This window comes from Syngnathus leptorhynchus, chromosome 14, assembly GCF_054491065.1.
Source record: "Syngnathus leptorhynchus isolate UIUO chromosome 14, UIUO_Slep, whole genome shotgun sequence".
NCBI lineage: Eukaryota > Metazoa > Chordata > Actinopteri > Syngnathiformes > Syngnathidae > Syngnathus > Syngnathus leptorhynchus.
This window is the reverse complement of record NC_141208.1, coordinates 676,397-694,158: the sequence shown is the minus strand read 5'-3', so window position 1 is coordinate 694,158 and position 17,762 is coordinate 676,397. Positions and strand designations below refer to the sequence as shown.

The 17,762-nt window shown below is 43.8% G+C and overlaps 1 protein-coding gene across 1 annotated transcript in view; it reads left to right on the top strand.

Annotated features, from left to right (window-relative positions):
- Window positions 1-227: 227 nt before the first annotated feature.
- Window positions 228-17,762, top strand: part of tnr (tenascin R (restrictin, janusin)) — a 70,406-nt gene continuing 52,871 nt past the window's right edge. The window contains exons 1-3 of the mRNA XM_085929773.1: window positions 228-505; window positions 9,498-9,697; window positions 9,826-10,028. The gene's annotated coding sequence lies outside the window, so the exon portion shown is untranslated. The remainder of the gene's footprint in view (window positions 506-9,497; window positions 9,698-9,825; window positions 10,029-17,762) is intronic.

Genomic DNA, 17,762 nt, shown 5'->3' with positions numbered 1-17,762 from the left:
TATTGATCAAAATGATCTGACCACATGGGGTGCAATGAATACATCTCACCGCATGGAGGTGCTGCAGTGCATTAGATGGATGGCACTGAAACAGGAGTGACTTCTTTTAATTGTCATTTGAACAGTTGCAATGGAAGCATCCATATTTTGGTTCGGTCCGACGTGCAGATTTGCTCTCTCCAAGGCATGTGACGGTGGCCAAAAGTTCTCAGCGCCTCCTGGTGGTGCCGGTGTAATGCTCCATTAGGTTGCCAAACGCCGGAAAAAACAAAAAAAGAAGAAAAAGAAGCACAGGTGCGCTGCTTCAGTCAAAGTTTGATGACGAAACTGTCAACTGTGCTTTAGTTTATTTGATTTATGACAGCAGTTTTTTTTTTTTTTTAATCACAATAAATACTTTGATTTTACAAGCTTGTGCACGCACAACTCACAATTACAGACAGATTGCATAAATGGACCTTGGAAATAAAGTGGCACAGAGATTGAAGTCGGAAGTCATCTAAAAGTGAGTCAAACAAATCTTTTGTGTGTGTTGGAGCATATTGGCCTTCAATGTGGACTTTGATGCTCTTAACTGTTGGAAAGGAAGGAAATTAAGTCATGTGCTCAAAATCATTTGTGGACAATGTTTTGTTTTTTTTAAGTTTCCAACGAAATAAATAGGTAACCACATTTTATTTGAGACAAATTAGAGTTAGAGCCAGCCAGATTGCCAAGGTCTTTTTCATGTCCACACATTAGGCATAAAAAAAAAAAAAAAGTTTGGAGCTCCTTGGCGGATCTATTCATACATGTTTAGGATGACAAGTGATAGAAAGCTTTTTATTTTGTCGCAAGCGGTTGGCTGAATATTTGCCTGCTGGTGATTTGGTTTCAGAAAACAACAACTATTGAGTTCTAGAGAGTTCTTGTAGCATGTGCAAGCAAGTAGCTCTCACATGCAAGTACTCCAAAGTGGCTGGCCAGAGTTCATAGCTAGCTGCTCGTCTGAATTGCAATGTATGATCGATCTCATTTTCCCTCGTGGAATTTGATGAAACAATATTCACCGCTAGATGTCACTCGTGTGCTACAAATGCAGCACCTTTTCAATTGGGGTGCTGCTGTTGCTTCCTGTGGGATTTCTCTGCATCCTTCCTTCCTTCCTTCCTTCCTTCCTTCCTTCCTTCCTTCCTTCCTTCCTTCCTTCCTTCCTTCCTTCCTTCCTTCCTTCCTTCCTTCCTTCCTTCCTTCCTTCCTTCCTTCCTTTCTTCCTTCCTTTCTTCCTTCCTTGTGACCTATAATCTGAACAACACAATTGAATGTTAATTTTATGGTTGTGAATTCAAAACTTCACACGTTTTCACGAGGTAAAGTCAAACTAAATGTAGTTGCACACTGTATTATCATGGTGTGTTCAGAAATGCAAGTTTTTTTGTTTTTTTTTTGTCGACATTTGTTGCTGATTTGAATAATTCCTTCGACCTTGCCTAAGGCTACAGTAGTATTTGTTCCAGTATTGCTGTATAATTATATCAGACCAAAAAAGTGCCATTTTTGAACAAGATTGCGTGGACTATCTGGAGAATAATGAGATGGTGTTAAAAGATCAGTTTGTCCAAGGAAATTGAAAGCACCAGGAGAGCATTTCTGCTTTGCTTTCTGCATTTGCTGAAGGCAACGACTTAAATGTCATAAGCCAAGCAAGCAGATAGGAATCCACCTGGACCAAATGACATTTGCTCGCTTACCATTTTGTTGTTTACTGAAATGCTCACAGCACAGCCTCTGCATCTGTTCCGCCTTACAGCTTCTGCAATCTTTGCATAATATTCGCACACTGAGTTATTGTTGACGTTTAAATCAAACCAAAGCGTGTATACGTCTCGTGATGTCGGAAACAAAACCGAATTTTAATTCACTGTAATGCATGATAAATAATTGGGAAAGAAGTGAATCAGCACTTGACCATGAAAAGGACTTGTTGGCTTGTAGAAAACAACCCAAACAAAACCGTGAATTCACAAAGCATGCTAGCAGGTTCAGGACAGTATCATTTCATTTGGTTGGCATCTTTTCCTGTATATAAGAAAGACAATTATTGTCAAATTCTTCTTCTTTGCATGACTGTAGTCCACTCTCCTAGCAGCAGGTATTGAGTAGCAACATGAAATCATGATTCACAAAGTATTTCATGATTTAGATTCCATTTCATGATGTTGTGCCTCTTTTGTATTTGTTATGTTGTTGTGGCTGTTTGATTAAATACAAATTATAGAGTGCTATTTTCCCCCCCATAAATAAATAAATAATGCTTTTGGCTGGAACCATCACAAGGCTGTATTTCACTTTTATTCTCACATGCTGCATAATTCTGTCATTTGCTCTGGTTTTAAGAAGTTAGGACTGATGTGAGGATGACTGGATTCTATTTGACTTTTAAATAAGCCCTCCCCAAGGTTTATTGCTACTTTTGGTGATGTCACAGCGATGACCTTACATGATTTCTGCTGTGATCCACGGAGCGCATTACGGCATATGTGACTGCAAGTCCATCAAGTTCCGACAGCATTAAAGCAAGGGCGGAGTGGACATCCTCTGCAATACAGTTCGTAGAAACGCACGGGTAGTGTTTGACAAACACTTGAAAGCGCTCCAACCTCGCCACAGTAACTATGGGTGAAATGATATCTGGAGCTACACACTTTTTCACGCTATCAATTTCAAATGTGCGTCCAACCATTTGGTAGCGAGCCACCTATACCAAAAAACCTTCCTGGCTTCACATCCGTCACTGTGAAGGTCATTTCAGGAAGCAGGAAGGGGGGGGAAATTGAAATGATCATTTTGTTCTCCCCACATGTTGTCATCCTCTTCGCCTGGAGCTTGCTTGGCATTGCTCATGTTTGTAACTCTCTCTCTGGTTCTTATTATAAGGCTCTCATAAAGGGAAATCCCCGCGTGTAAATAAATGCGAATATCACTCCAGGCAAAATGTGTGTATGTGTGTGAGAGATGTTTTGATTTTGATTTCCCCCCCCCCCCTCCCCGGAAATCAACCCATTTTGCCATCATCCTTTAATGTGAGCTTAGACTTGTGGCATTAATAATGTCAAAAAATCAATTTTGTGGCTTAAGCGCTTGTTATCGGTGCGGGCAAAATGATCAGCGAGCAAATCAGCATGGTTCATGTTGAATGGCTCTTTGTATCCAGATGACTTCCGTGCTTCAGGGGGTCCCAGCGGTTGTGATGAGGCCAAAGAAAGTTGCTGACTTTAGCACAAGGTCAGCACATAACTCATGTTATTTCCTTTGACTTGCCCTGCCCAGCAGCCACGTAAGCGTTTGGCACATTGTTGTCGGTGTAAACTTGACACTGACGGCGGACAGGATAATTGAGCGTGTCTTTTACGGCCTATAGATTGCAGCTCTGATGTATCCCAGCCACAATGAATCTCCTCCCAGTTGCACTTTTGACGTCGAAATTGCCCCGCTCTCGCACCTTAAATTGTATTGAACCTATTTGAAATTCTGTTGACTTGGAGAGCTTTTTAATACTCTGGAGATTTGCTAACAAAAGTTGTGATTTCCAATGTAGGTATTTATCTGGCAGACTATTTCATCGAAGGAGACTTCCAAGTGAGCTGGAGACCCTGGAGTAATCACTTTCAATAAGGCAAAGTGCAAGCTTTACATTTTGGGCTGTTGTGGGGAAAGACACTTGAAGAGGACATGGAGGCAGATGGAAAATATTTTGCTTTGTCATCAAAAGACCAAATATGAGACAAGTCTAGCCGAATTTTGCCAGCCAGTCACACAAGAGAACCAATTATTGTATTCAAACAAGTCAAAAATGTACATTTTCCATAGTTTAAAGCTCCCAGAAGCCACACGGTGGGAAATGTGTGTTCATTGTTGTAGCAATGAAATGTTCCTTCAAAGCAGAGGTGGAAGAAAGTGCTTGGCGAACAGATGTTTGAATGTTTTTACTGTGATTGTCAGCAAATTGGCACAAAAGGAGAGCGGCTACTGCTTTGGACAACCTTCAACTGGCATTTGAAGTCTTTCTTGAGCCTAAAAAGGAAAATATTTCAATTCTTCAAGCCTCATTCCGCAATATGTTCCTTGGTTATTTCTCCTCATCAATGATTTGTGAAGCAAAATCTGTCAGATTGGGAGAGTTCACTAAATGCACAATTACTCAGCCCCGCGGTTGAAAATTCATTATTCTGCAAATTGCCGACACATAGCATCTGCTCCTAATTAGCGTTGGCAAACACATTCCCTATAGAAGGACACGCTGGGTCGGCGGTCTGCTAAAACACGCACGCTTGCACGCCGAGGAGCAGTTGTTGAAACAAATGAAATTGTCCAACTGGAAGCGGGAGTACTGCTGCGTGAAGCTTGTATTTTTTAGGATTAGTGACACTAGTCTACATCAGTGGTTCTAAAATTTGAACCAGGGGACCTCCTGGGTTCCACAAAATGGAACGTGGTGTCATAATAATAATCATCGTATGCCAAACACAAATGCAGTCGTGATGCTACGAAAAGCAACGGCAACAAAAGGAGGGAATTAATATGTTGCCATTTACTTCCAGCTACTTGCACAAATGCAACTTACTGCTGCATCACTGCAATTTCAATTCTAAAAGCCGAGGAGGGAAGCAAAATGTTATCCTCAAGATAAGAAAAGGCCCTTCTTGGCCCACTATCTTTTCTAATCTTTTTCACGTCACACGTTTCCTCTCCACATGGTCCGTTTTCTCCGACTTGCCTCGGGAATGGCCTCAAAGCTCATTTTTCGTAGGCAGGAGTGTCATATTTGGCCATTGGTTGACAGCAAGTGGTCAAGTGCTTGGGATTTTTGGGCTGTTTATGTGTGCGCTGGAAAAGCTCAAAGAACGAATGAGGAATTGAGTTTCCAAAGAAGCACGTATGTGAATTGAATGATTATAATTGCATCTCATGGACAAATAGGTTAGTCATCAAAAACGTGTACAGTGTTTAATTAGCACGAGATGGGAGAAAGAGAGTGAGCGAGCGAGCGAGCGACCCATCAAAAGCGGCTCCGGTATTTTGATCTATGGAAACGCCTGGCAAACGCCTGTTGGTGTTCCCAGACACCTATTTTGGATGGCTTCCCTTTTTGTCATTTCATCTATTTTTAGCAGGGAAGGATTCCTAACCTACTGATACCCCAGTTTTTTTTTTCTTTTCTAATCACCAAAGCCTAGAAGGCCGGGAAAACAAAGAATCAATCTTTTCTACGCCGTTTTCTTCATTTTTTCCGCTTTCCATTTCATGCCCATGCCATTTAAGCCCCAAATGATTGTTTTGTGCAACACTCCCGCTGAGAGCTTTTTTTCAAATGTATTTTTTATTTGTAGTTAATTGTTATCACCAGTCTGTTTGCGATGTTTGGAAGGAGAGCCATTTTCTTTTCTCACTGTCCATTAAAACTAGCATTTATTTGCAATGTTTATTTTGAATGAAGATAGAAAAAAAAGGATGCAGATTGAGTTCTTCAAAAATAGATTTAAAGCCCACATCAAAAAAATAAGAATACATGGGTAAAGACTAAAACAACATTCAAGTAGACGTCACAAAATTGAACAGCATATTCATCACAAATGTTTGTATCCACGACAAGGATGATTGTTTTCAAGTCTTCACATCTAATTACTGTGCTCTCTCTATCAAGAGACATCAGCACTTGTGTCATCATCGCTGGGAGTCAGAGTCATTCTGTGAAATCAGATTCTAATCGCGTTGCTGCTGCTGCTGTTGTCCGTGTTGTTGCTCTTTGTGTGTGTGTGTGAGAGGACGTGCAATTGTGCTATTTGCGCAAGCAGACCTCCTTTGGATTTGAACGCGAGATTGAAAAGACACCTCGGAGCTAATTGCCTGATGATACGCAAGAACTATTGCAAAAAGTTGTGTGCTGTCACCTGCACAGTGAGCCCATCATTCAGTGTCACCACCTGTCAGACTCTTTTGAAAGCCATATCCAATCAATGGTGTTATTTGGATGCGATGGGCGAATGCATCTTATGGACACTAAAAAGCCCAATGATGAAAAGAGGGAGCACCATCTACTGCTATGTATCTAGCTCCTCTTGCTTATGATGAAACGCGTGTGTTTGTTTTGTTCCGAGCGGATTGACCCTTCCGATAGATGGTCGCTCTCTCTCTCTCTCTCTCCATAAATACAGATAGACGTGTCCAATAGCTGGCGTGAGGGATGAATCGCTGCTAGTAAGCAAGGACAAAGCTATGACAAGGTATCCAGCAAAGGTCACACACGTAGGTAGCTGCCTTTTTTGAAATTTACGCTGATGGCTAATTTGGACACGATGGTGTGAAGCGTCCTTTTTCTGATTTCCCTTCATTTTCTTCCTCCTGTTGAATCCTCACCTTGACCTGGCTGAGCCACGGTGGGAGAAATGAGCGCCCATTTGCCTTCCGTCTTTTTCTTGTTATTCTCGGGCGGGAGGTGTCAGCAGGGCACACAGCTCACAGCACGCGTGTCTGGAAATTGAGAAGCTATTGATTAGCACAGACACTACTGGGAGGGAGGGAGGGAGGGAATGAATTGGCCTCAGCTGAGCTCCAAAGGCACACTGCCATATGCTGCCGCATTAAAGGCAACGTCATGATTATTCATGTAAGGAACTCGCTCGCTCGCAATCGATATTTCATTCACATTTGATTCTTCTTATAAAGCTTCTTTCATAAACACCACTTGGTGGACAAGATAGATTATTGTATTATTTTTATCCCTATGTATATACGTACATTTGATTATTTTGTATTGATTTCATTATTTATTATTTTAAATTTGCAGCCCTCTCCCCCACCCTTCTTTAGTTAAGACTGACACAGGCACGAGCCAAAGCACACAATCACGGTGCCGTGTGAGAATTTTGAGAGCGTGCGGCCAATCCACGTGATCGGTATCGGAATCCGGACTCTAAACAGCGCATGTCGACAGTGGCTCGGAGCGGAATTCAGCGCCTGAATACGAGCCCGTATTCTTTTCACAATATTAAAAACTGTCAGTGTTTTCTTGTTGCTACCAAATCTCATAAAGTTGAGGAAAATAAATGCAACATTTCAAGTCCAAAAGACACGGCTGAGCTTTGACTCTTCAAATGATATCAGCAGCTCCTGTTCTTGCTCTCGTGATTATCAGCTTTGATCGATCATTTCCACTGCCCGTCACGACCTGGCCTCAGATTGGGAAGAGGTGACATGTTTTCAATTTTTGCTCGATATCACCTTTTTCCCCTTTGCTGTGTTCTCCACTTTCTCCTTCTGTGTGCCAACACAACAAAAAAGACAACTCCGGGCAAGAATCAAGATGGCTTTTGTGAGAGAACCCCTCTGGCCGTCAACATTTGTGGATGTGAAGAAAAACACAGTGGAAGCGAGCGCCGGCCGAGAGGAAGCGCGCTCAGCGCTCACGGCTCGGCTCTCACGGCTCGGCTCTCACGGCTCGGCTCTCACGGCTTGGCTCACTCTTGAATGGAAGCACAAAGACGTATGCGTGCAAACAATAATTACATTTTCCATCTTGTTTTCTGTATGTAACTGAAAACATTCACATCTCAAATCATCCTTTCCTATTGAACTGAATGGAAATTCTATTGCCCACCTCTAAAGATGATTTTTTTTTTTCTTTTGATAAGCACAATAGAACTCAATCCTATCTTAATTTGATATATAATGAACCGGAGCGTCCAATAAAAATAACAGGGCAATAGTGTCTCGTGTCAAACCTTAGGAAGTATTACTGGAATGGATCATCCCAATTTCAGTTGCCTGTTATTTTTCCCCAACTACTAATGAATAATCCTTTTTGGGGTTCTAAAAGGGCATCAAGATTGACAGTAGGTACACTTTCCCCCCAAGCCTGCTAGTTCATTTGCCACCCTCTGTCTTGATTTATTTTGGTAACTTTGCCTCTCCACTTTGAGTCAATTCCTCGGTTTACTTGTTGTGACAGAATTGCAGTGTGAAGGGAAAAGCTGTATTGATTGGAGGGAGAGCGGGGAGGCTTTATCCCCTGTCAGCATCCGTGATCCTTTGGAGACTCGTGTGCACGCACGCACACATCATCATCATCATCATCATCATCATCATCATCATCATCATCATCATCATCATCATCATCATCATCACACACAATCACACACATGCACTTGCACACACATGCACTTGCACGCTCTTGTCACGTGAGGGGTAACGCCAAATGTTTTTTTTTGCCCTTGCGTGCACATTACGAGCAACCCAGGTCTTCATCTACTCCTATTGTTGGGCTGCGATGGAACGATCTTAGCAGACTGAACAGCTGCATTATTATTCAGTGGCTGTATTGATGTAGGATGTGACCTTTTTCCCTTTTCTTCCATAGCTAGCAAAAGGCGAGCTCCCCGACCGAGCCCAAGATAGGCTAGTCTTTGATAAGAACCATTGTTAGGTTGTGCATGGCATGTTGGTAAATAAAAACAGTGTTAAGCCCTGTTTGACAAAAGCCATATGAAGACAATTGGGAGCAGTTAAGGGCACAGCGATAAGAGAGTGTCGTGATTGAAATCATTTCCAAGGCATCACATTTTCGCAAAATGCTCCACTTCACGGCGACATTATTGCAAATGCGTTCCTTTCCTCGTGACTGGTTGTCGGTGAGAGGTAAACAAAAGGCAAATTGCGCAATGAGCTTGAGAATGATGTGTATCGCTTGAGGAAAAAAACCAGGCAAAGCAACCTCAAGGAAACTATTTGTAGCTCCCACCATTTCAATTGAAAACACTTCCCAGGTGTCGGTCGGTGATGTGCTTTTGGCAAAATAAGGAATCAAACCTTCTGGCAAATACTTCTCCCTTCATGACACGTAAGAGCGTAGGATCTGTGTAGTTTGTGAGGAAGCAAATCATTTGCCTATCCGTCTATCCCCGCTGGAGCCGCAAGTGTGAGCGCAAGCGTCAGGTTTCCTCTTTCAATGTGTGGAATGGCGCCCGCTGCATCTCTTGTCTATTTAGGCCAGTTCCTCAGCGCTCGGAACAGAACACCCAACCCACACTCTTTAGGATCTATCTTCTGTTGAGGAGCGTGACTCACCTCGCCTCACCTCGCTGAGGCTTAAGCAACAGCTCGCTACTCTCTTTTGGATGATGTTTTCAAATAGAACTGCCCTTTGGATCTTGTCCAAAGACGAAATCAAATCTCGTTGAAATTCCATCCACTATACTTTCAAATGACACTTTTCTTTTCCACTTTGTGTGATCACGGCATGTCATGAAAGGTCTTGGGTTCAATTTTTTGGGGGTCCTGACAGGACATTCCTAGCGTATCATTGGAGATAATGATTGAATTCTACTTTTCAACAGTTGCTATCTAGCTATCTTATATTAGTGGCCTGGTTAGAATAACACAATATATCGGTTTCTGTTTTTTTTAAAATAACGATTTATTTATTTGCTTGCTTGTTTGTTTGTGTTTTCTCCTGGATCCAGGCCCAATTTTGGAGCGTGAGCAAGCACGGAGAGAAGACCGCCACTAGAGGCTGCACTCTCTGTGACACCGACCGGTGCTGCGCATTGATGAAGAGGGATGGAGAAAGTACCTGAGAATTCAATGGAGAAGGGGAGAAAATAAGATGGGGAGCTTGCATCCATCAGTCGGCCTCAGCGGGAGGGAGTGACAGAGTGAAGAGGTAAATGGAAGTGAGCGTCTGACAGCCTGAGCGAGAGAGAAAGAGAGAGAGAAAAAGGTGGGGGGGCGTTTCAGCTTCCCGGCAAGTGGAGCAGCTCGCTCGTCTCATCCTCACATTCTCCACTGCAGCTGAGCGGATGAGAGGAGAGAGCACATCTGAGCCCAGCGCAAGCAGCCACCACCACCATCAGCACCACAAACCGCAGGCGGCTGGAAAACGGACAGCCAGCCAGCCAGCCAGCCAGCCAGCCAGCCAACCAGCCGGGACTTGCGTGAAGCCAGAGCGAGGACGGACGGACGGCGGCTCGAAATCGCCAGTCGCATCGGAGCAGGTGAGTGAACTTGTGTGAAGTTGCGTCGTCCCCTCGTGTGGGTTTAAGCAGGGGAGGAGAAATGAAAGCTTTCTGGTTTACGTCCATTGCCTTTATTTTCATGAAAAAGCCTCAAGTCATCACGTAATGACAATTTTCATATGTTTGGGCTGTGATTTATTGCAGTTTGCTTTTGGGATTGCTCGGCAGTCTGGATCGAATGCTCTCGGGGCTTACCTCGGTGTCACTTTACAATTTCGTATCGTGAGGTATTACGTTGATTGCTGTGGCGTGGCGTGGAAAGGGTTAGGTACGACATTCCATTTTGTTGCTGGAAGGTGGTTCTAATATTATGACCGTGTCCATTCACCAAAATAGTCAAATAGAGGGCAAGCTCAGTACAGATGGCAAGATGGGGCAAGCTAAAGCCACGATAATAAACAGCCTGGTCCTTATCAATCCAAACTAAGCCTATCTTTATTTGTAATACAACTGGTGAACAAAGCGCTTCAAAGTTGTATCGTGAATGATGCGATCATAGAAAAACCATTGATTCAAACTCAGATCTGGCGAATTCTTCCGTGTGAGGCCAAAATAACAAGGCAATCTTGATAGCAGAACGCATGATGCAAACTCCACTTGAGTTATTACCTGAGCAAATTGGTCCTTCCATCCTTCAGCACCTTTCAGCACCATTCTCAGATGATGAAATGCTTAGCAAGAGAGCAAAGTTCCAAATGCCCCAACTCGTTAGGAAAAACACTTTTTTTAATTTCTGCCGGCGCGTGCGCCATTTCTCACGCTAATTAGCGAGTGAACATCCGAACATCCATCCCATTGTCCAATTTGTAAACGCCCCGCCGTGCCGGATATTCCTCGCCATCCATCTGCGTGTGTCCCTCCCGCAAATCCCGCCGTCTCCCCTCCGCACCGTCCTGCGTGTGAAGGTTATTGCCATCTATCGAGTTGCTTTCATTTGTCAACGAAAAGCCAGACACATCGGGATGTGGCGCTGATGTGCAACCCTGAGGATGATGGGAAAATTGCGAGTCTCACTGCACAAAAAGCCCACAAGTTCCGTTTCTTTTGTAAAGAATCACCAGAAGTGGATTTCTGTCACTATCCTTTTCTTCCCCATTTGATCTTGTTGGGATGCATGGCAGTGTGTCTGGCTGGCAGAGTTTTGTTTCTGGCCTCCCGTGTGACGGTGGCATCATCCACCTCAGACGTGAAGTCTGAGCTACCTTTCTCTCTTGGATTTTCCTTTGAGTAGGGAATTTGTTGGTCGCTGCCGCTTCATTCTCAAATGGCGTCATGAATTCCGCACACATACTGGCTTTCCAAAGCCGTTGAAGCAACACAGGCACGCCGACGGTCCAAAGTGTCCTAAACAAACCCAGATTTTCACAAAGTAACCCGTGAGGGGTCCAGGAAGCCAGAAAAACCAACAAAGAAGAGCAGTAGCTAGAAGCCAACTGTTGTGCTATTTGATAATAACACACCCCCAAAAATCTCGAGTATGATGAATTGTAAATGCTCTCAAGTCAGCTGTGATGAGTCCAAATGTGAAGAGTGGCATCAGTCAAACTCAACAGTGAACATTGCTCCGCTCGCCTTCCATTATGAGTCAGCGCACTTCAGTTCCCAAAGATTCTTTTCACCATTACTCCCACTCGCTAGAGTGTTGCCTTTGAACCGTGATGGATCTGCGAGTTTTCTTCGATGGTTGCCTGGAGCTGTGAATTTAACTTGGAATATCCACTTGACAAAGAAATTATTGTTTCACAAAGGATTAGGTTTTACTCGATGGCTTCCGCTGTGTTATTAAAATGGCTGCAATGAAAGCTCAAGAGTTAGTTTGTTGCTAGGGTTGGTTGTCAGCCTGTGAGAGCCTCAGCAGAGTGCTTGAATCCCAAATGCAAAGTATTGCCGTAAATTGCGGCTGGCAAAGGTGGCTTTTGTTCACCTTTGCACGCTGGGCCGCCGCCGCCGCCGCCGCCGCACCTTTTTGTCCACTGTTTTCAAATCATATCTGCCAGGTTGCGGGGAACTGAACACGACTGCTGTGCTTTTCGGACGGTCATTTATAATTGACGCAAATTCCGGAAAACGGCTGCGTTTCCTTTCCTCGCGTGTTAATTGCGCTGACTATGCCGCCGTCGTGACTTCCCCTGAGGGAGACCGTGAAATGTCGACCTGGCTGGCTTTCATTAGCATCCTCCATCAGATGCTCTTGAGATTTATTCAGCGTTAAGAAACCGGAAAACATGGGCGGGCCACGCTCTCTGATGTTGCCCAAACGATAAATTCCGTTTCCCCGGGTGCTTATTAAGAAAATAGTAGCTGGTTCACCGACCGGCTAATTGAACTTCCAACGTCCATGTTGTTGAATTGAACACAATACTTGTATTTTTGTGCTGTTTATAGCGAGCCATTCCCTAAAGTACACAACTCTTTTGAGCACTTTTAGCGCAGCAAGGACGAACGTAGCCATGATACTGGTCTCGTCGTCGCAGCGCTCTCAGGAGTTCTCTTTTTACCACTAGAGAAAGAAAAGCAATTTACAGGCTGACAAAAGAACTGAAAGGAAGAGTGGCTTTGCAGTATGCACAGGCCAGCGATTGCCTTGTTTGGCCGAATGCTGTAAATTTGACAAATGTGGACTATACTTGGACTGCCGGTGAATCACACAAGCGGGAGGGACGGCAGTGTTGCTTGGCTGTTGCGGGAAGCTGGGCCTGAACATTGAGTGAAGAGAGGAAAGAAAGCCTTGGAGGATCTTCAAATGTGAACTGGCTGTTTGAAAAAAGAAATATGCGGAGAAGAGCAGAGTTTGACAGTTGAGATTTTTCCTTTGAGGCAAATGGCCCGCCCGTGCTGTACCATATTGTGGATGTGAGTCAATCCATTGCACTCTCCGCAGATAGATTCTTTCAAGTGGAAGTCAAGGTACAGAAAAATGATTCGCAATAGGATGCACTAGTCTAAAAGCTATTCTTATAGGTGTAAATATTAGCGTAGCTTTCTGAAATGATCAAAAGAACGGATAGTGAAAGTGATTTGAACAATGTCTAATGGGGATGTGGCTAAGTGCTGGTTTTCGTATAAAAAATGACATCCCATTTTTTTTCTGGAACGGATGGATGACATTCCCATTCATTTTAATGGGAAACAATCATTTGGAAGGACTGTCAAGTCAAGGCCCCGTTGTAGGCGCATTCCTTTTTCCAATTTCCAGGCTGGGCCCAGGTTGTACTGTTGCATTACTGTCTGGTGCCGGCCTGTGAAATGACCTCCCCCCCCCTCAATACAAGCGCCCGCCTCATGAATCTGGGATTTGCTTGAGATGTTTTATTTTTAGCCGCCATCTTCCCGTCCTCCCCGGCGTTTAGGGAATCTGGGCAAGCAGCGTTAATGGTCCTCATTAAGGCAAGTCGCTCGAATCCAAACTGGAGTCCTTCCACTTTAAGTGGCGCATAACATTTCTGGTGTTCCTTTCCTCCCTGCTTGTCTTCTCCCGCTGCCACTCCACGCAACATCCTCCCTCTCTCATCCTGCTTTCGATTTTCCTATCCACCTGAGCAACTGGGCTGAGAAATAGTCTGTAAAGGTCTTCCCTATCCTTCTAAGGCTTCTTCAGATGTGAGCTTTTTGGAGTTGTTTACCGTGCAGCATAAATCCCTCAGTGGGTGAAACCACGCGCTTGGAGTTGAAATGTGTGATTGCGTCCGTCCGATGAGGAAGGAAGCTAGGAAGGAAGGCCTTTCAAATGACCTCAAAGTCTCTCCTACTGTGAAGTAGAGAGCAGAAAGTTCAGGCCCCCTCCAGGTCATCTGTGAAGGATGTTCACATTCACAGGTCCCGAGCGAGGCATTTAGCCGGCGGGTGAATATGCTTTGGTTCTGTTTATACAATAACCGGACAGCGGTGCGCCGGCGGATGCCGTTTGATACTCCACTCCGCCGGCTTGGGATTACGTGAGGCTTTTCAGTCCGAGCCTCCATCGCCGCATCATTTTGATTATCGGAACATTTTGCCTTGATGTCACCTTTAGAAGCGGGTGAATAAATAAAATAGCAAACATGCCCAGACAAAAAAAAAAAAAAAAGGTGAATATACATGTTTTAATGCTCTTATAGAATGAATGAAAGGTTCAATATATGTCCTAAAAAAAAAGAAAGGATTCTATATGAATTTTCAAATGAAAAATCTCACTGCGGGCTGTCTCGCCTTCGACTAATGAACCTCTCAAAGTGTCAACTACAAAAACCTCTCAGAAGGCTAATAAACTGTCAAGTCAGTGTTTGTGTGTGTGTGTGTGAGTGAGCTGACAAAAAACCCTTTTCTTCATTTGTGTCGTAGGTAGAAGGTATTTCCGGAATATTTTCTTCGGGCACTACTTCTCTTCTCTTGCTCAAATCAATGTGGTCTTATCGCAATCATCCAAAGACCTCACGAGCGAGCGACCTTTTGCGTTCAGTCTCTGAATTCCCAATTGCTTGGTTGTTGTTTTCGTCTTTAGGATGATTTTGATCATTTGAAAGAATTTTTGGAATGGAAGCAGGGGTGGTGCAAAGACCCACCGAATCAGCCCCTAACCTAATGCCAGCTGGTGGTCCTTTCATCTTCCGTCCAATTCCCTCCGATGGCGTCATAAAGTCGACATGTCTGTCGCTCACACTCGCAGCAATTCGAACTGCCTCCATTGTCCCATTTGCATTTGATTATTTTTCTTTTCTACGGGAAATTCTTTTTCTGATGAGCCTTTTCACTTAATATGCAAAAGAGAGCTATTGTGGGTTGCTTTGCAAGATATAGCCAATAATTGGCTCCGTTGAACTTAATGACATTCCTCACGGATGCGACGTATGAGTTATTATCGCTGTAGAATACAATGAAAGGATCTGACCTCAATTCATTTCCTCTTGCCACACGCCAGCCACCTCTGTCGGTCCATATCCTATCTGACCTTGATATTGACCAACTTGAAATTGAATGGACGGCACGACTCGAACACGGAATTGCATTTATTGCATTGGTGACTATTGACTTTGTGATAATTTTGCTGTGAAAAGAGGTTCATATTTGTATGTTGAGATACAGGGAAGCGCTTTTGGAGAAACAATCCTTTTTTTTTTTTCCCTTTGTATTTCTAGCAGAAACAAATCAGAAGATTACAAAGAGAAATGAATGAAGAGTGATGTTAAGATTTAGAAATCATCTTTAAACAGAGAAGAATGCTCACGTCAGTCAGTCAGTCAGTCAGTCAGTCAGTCAGTCAGTCAGTCAGTCAGTCAGTCAGTCAGTCAGTCAGTCAGTCAGTCAGTCAGTCAGTCAGTCAGTCAGTCAGTCAGTCAGTCAGTCAGTCAGTCAGTCAGTCAGTCAGTCAGTCTTGACTTTTAGCTTTTAATAAAGACACTAATGACTAGTTTCCATCTTTGCGTTGCAGTGACCTTCTCTTTCAAAAGAGAAAATGTCAAGCTACTTACCATTCTGTGGTCGGTGGAAAATGTTCGCTATTGTTGAACATATCCATCAGAGGTTCCTCTAAGTTTCTCTTCCGAATCCCTTCGCTCACCTTTGCTTTGTGAAAGAGTGATGGGGAACCAACCATCGGCTCCCCAGCCAATTTTTCCTTTGTGCTACAATAGAATCATTTGAGTGCTTTGTAAATGGAATGGACTATAAAGAGGGAAAACGTGCAACGCACAAGTTGCGTTGGCAGTTGCCCGCAGTTTGTTTATGATCGTGATCGTCGACAAATCGCTTTGTTTCCATATTTATCAACGGGGCTTGCCGTGAAAAGAAATGATGTCACTTAGTTGTCACATTGAGAAACCTTCTGACGATCAATGGAAAATAATGACGACTTTTCAAGACTTTTCCCCATTTCTCCCCCTAACCTTGAACAAGCCATGAGCTCTTACTCTTCCGATGGAAGGCCAATGACTTCCTGACAGCTACTAGGTCACATGGCAGTAAGTACTGCTGTCGCTGATTAAATTGGCCCAATAATGAAGCAGACGTCATTGATTCCCCGCAGAGAAATGGGGAAATGGAGTGCGCTCGTGTGTGTGCGTGCTCGTGTGTGTGCGTGCTCGTGTGCGTGCTCGTGTGCGTGCTCGTGTGCGTGCTCGTGTGCGTGCAGATGAACGCCACTCTTCCTGTTGCCCCTGCAGCGGTGTGCCAGTCAGATACGGGTAATTTGGGAAATGAGAAGAAGTCGATTCCACTTAAATCGCCAGTGGTGGTTTGACTCATTGATGTTCCGTGCATTGTTGACTGGCGTCATTTTCAGAGATTATCATTGCTTTGATGCATGTCATCAAAAAGTAGACGCGGTTGATTATTTATGGTAATCTTGTGTGCTTCTTTTTTTGGGTGCCGTAATCTTGAATTCTGAATTTTACTTGGGATGAAATCTTTTGGCATCAATACATATTGCCGGCATTTATACACTCAAAAGTGAGTGAAGTAGAAATAGTCTTCATCATAACAATGTCAAATCCGGAATTATAGAGAATATCATAAAAGTTGGAGCACTGTGTGAATTTGGATGATTTAGAAATGCTTGTATTTGTCCCTCACAAATAATTCAGCAGAAAATGCCCAATGAATATTTCTGTTTCAGATTCCACTGCAATGCCACGCAATATTCATTTGTGTTCCAAGCAGCTGCAGTTATGTGCGAAACCAAAAAGAGCGCTGTGTTCTTCTAGATAAGCTCCGATACTGCGATTTTGCTCCTTTAAGCCTCATTTGAGGCAGCCGCCCGCTTTGAATGTTTGCGTTGTCAGTGGTCGGCACAATTGCGCAGCTTGAACAAAAACAAAAGGACGCCATGCTGAGAGACTAAAATAATCACTTTGAATACAATGAAGCAAGGTTCTTCTTACTTATTCTCTACACCTCACCTCTAATTAGTGGTGCAGTGGGAGGTGGGAAAAAAAAAAAAAGCACCACGAGGAAGGTGGCTGTCACTTCTTGACCAAAGCGTTTTATACATAAATGACACCGAGAATATGAAAGGTTGAACACTTCAATCATTTCAATTCTCCGAAAAAATGGAATCTCGTTGAATAGATTTTTATTCCCCCTCTCCTCACAAGCGGCATTAAACCAATTGGAAAAATGTTATTTCTGCTGGAACATTTAAATGGAACGCATGGCTCGTAAAGAGGCCAGTTGCAACCGTGCCTGAAATTGACATTAGCTGAATATGGAAGAGCCTGCATTGACAATTTCACCCCCCTATTTGTGAATTTGTCCTCCCTCCCTCCCTCCCTCCCTCCCTCCCATGCAGGCATGGGAAAAAAAACAACAACGTCCAATAAAAGTGTTTTTCTGTTGGTCTTCGGGTTCTCGCACTTCCCCGTCCGGCGCCTGCCTTCTTCCATCCGCGCTGTGGCTTCTCTGCCCGGACAGGCGACGCATCGCTCAGTCTGACTAGAGAATTGTTTTGGGCTCAAAACGGCTGGCTCCATTCACTGATATTTTACAATCTCGTCCTGCTTTCAGCCTGCGGCGCAAATGGTAAGGTTCACAAGGTTTATTCCTTTGGGCCTGAATGTTTGCTTGTTGCCATGCTCCGCTCTCACTTTCTGTTGTGGTGCTGTCAGACAGCCACCACTGTCTTCTCTGCCAGGAACTTGTCTGGACGCAAACAGTCCGGTGCCAGACATCATTAAAAAAAAAAAAAAAAAAGACAAGAACTCCTTGTTTGTGGCTTTGTATCGGTCAATTTGTGTGTGTGTG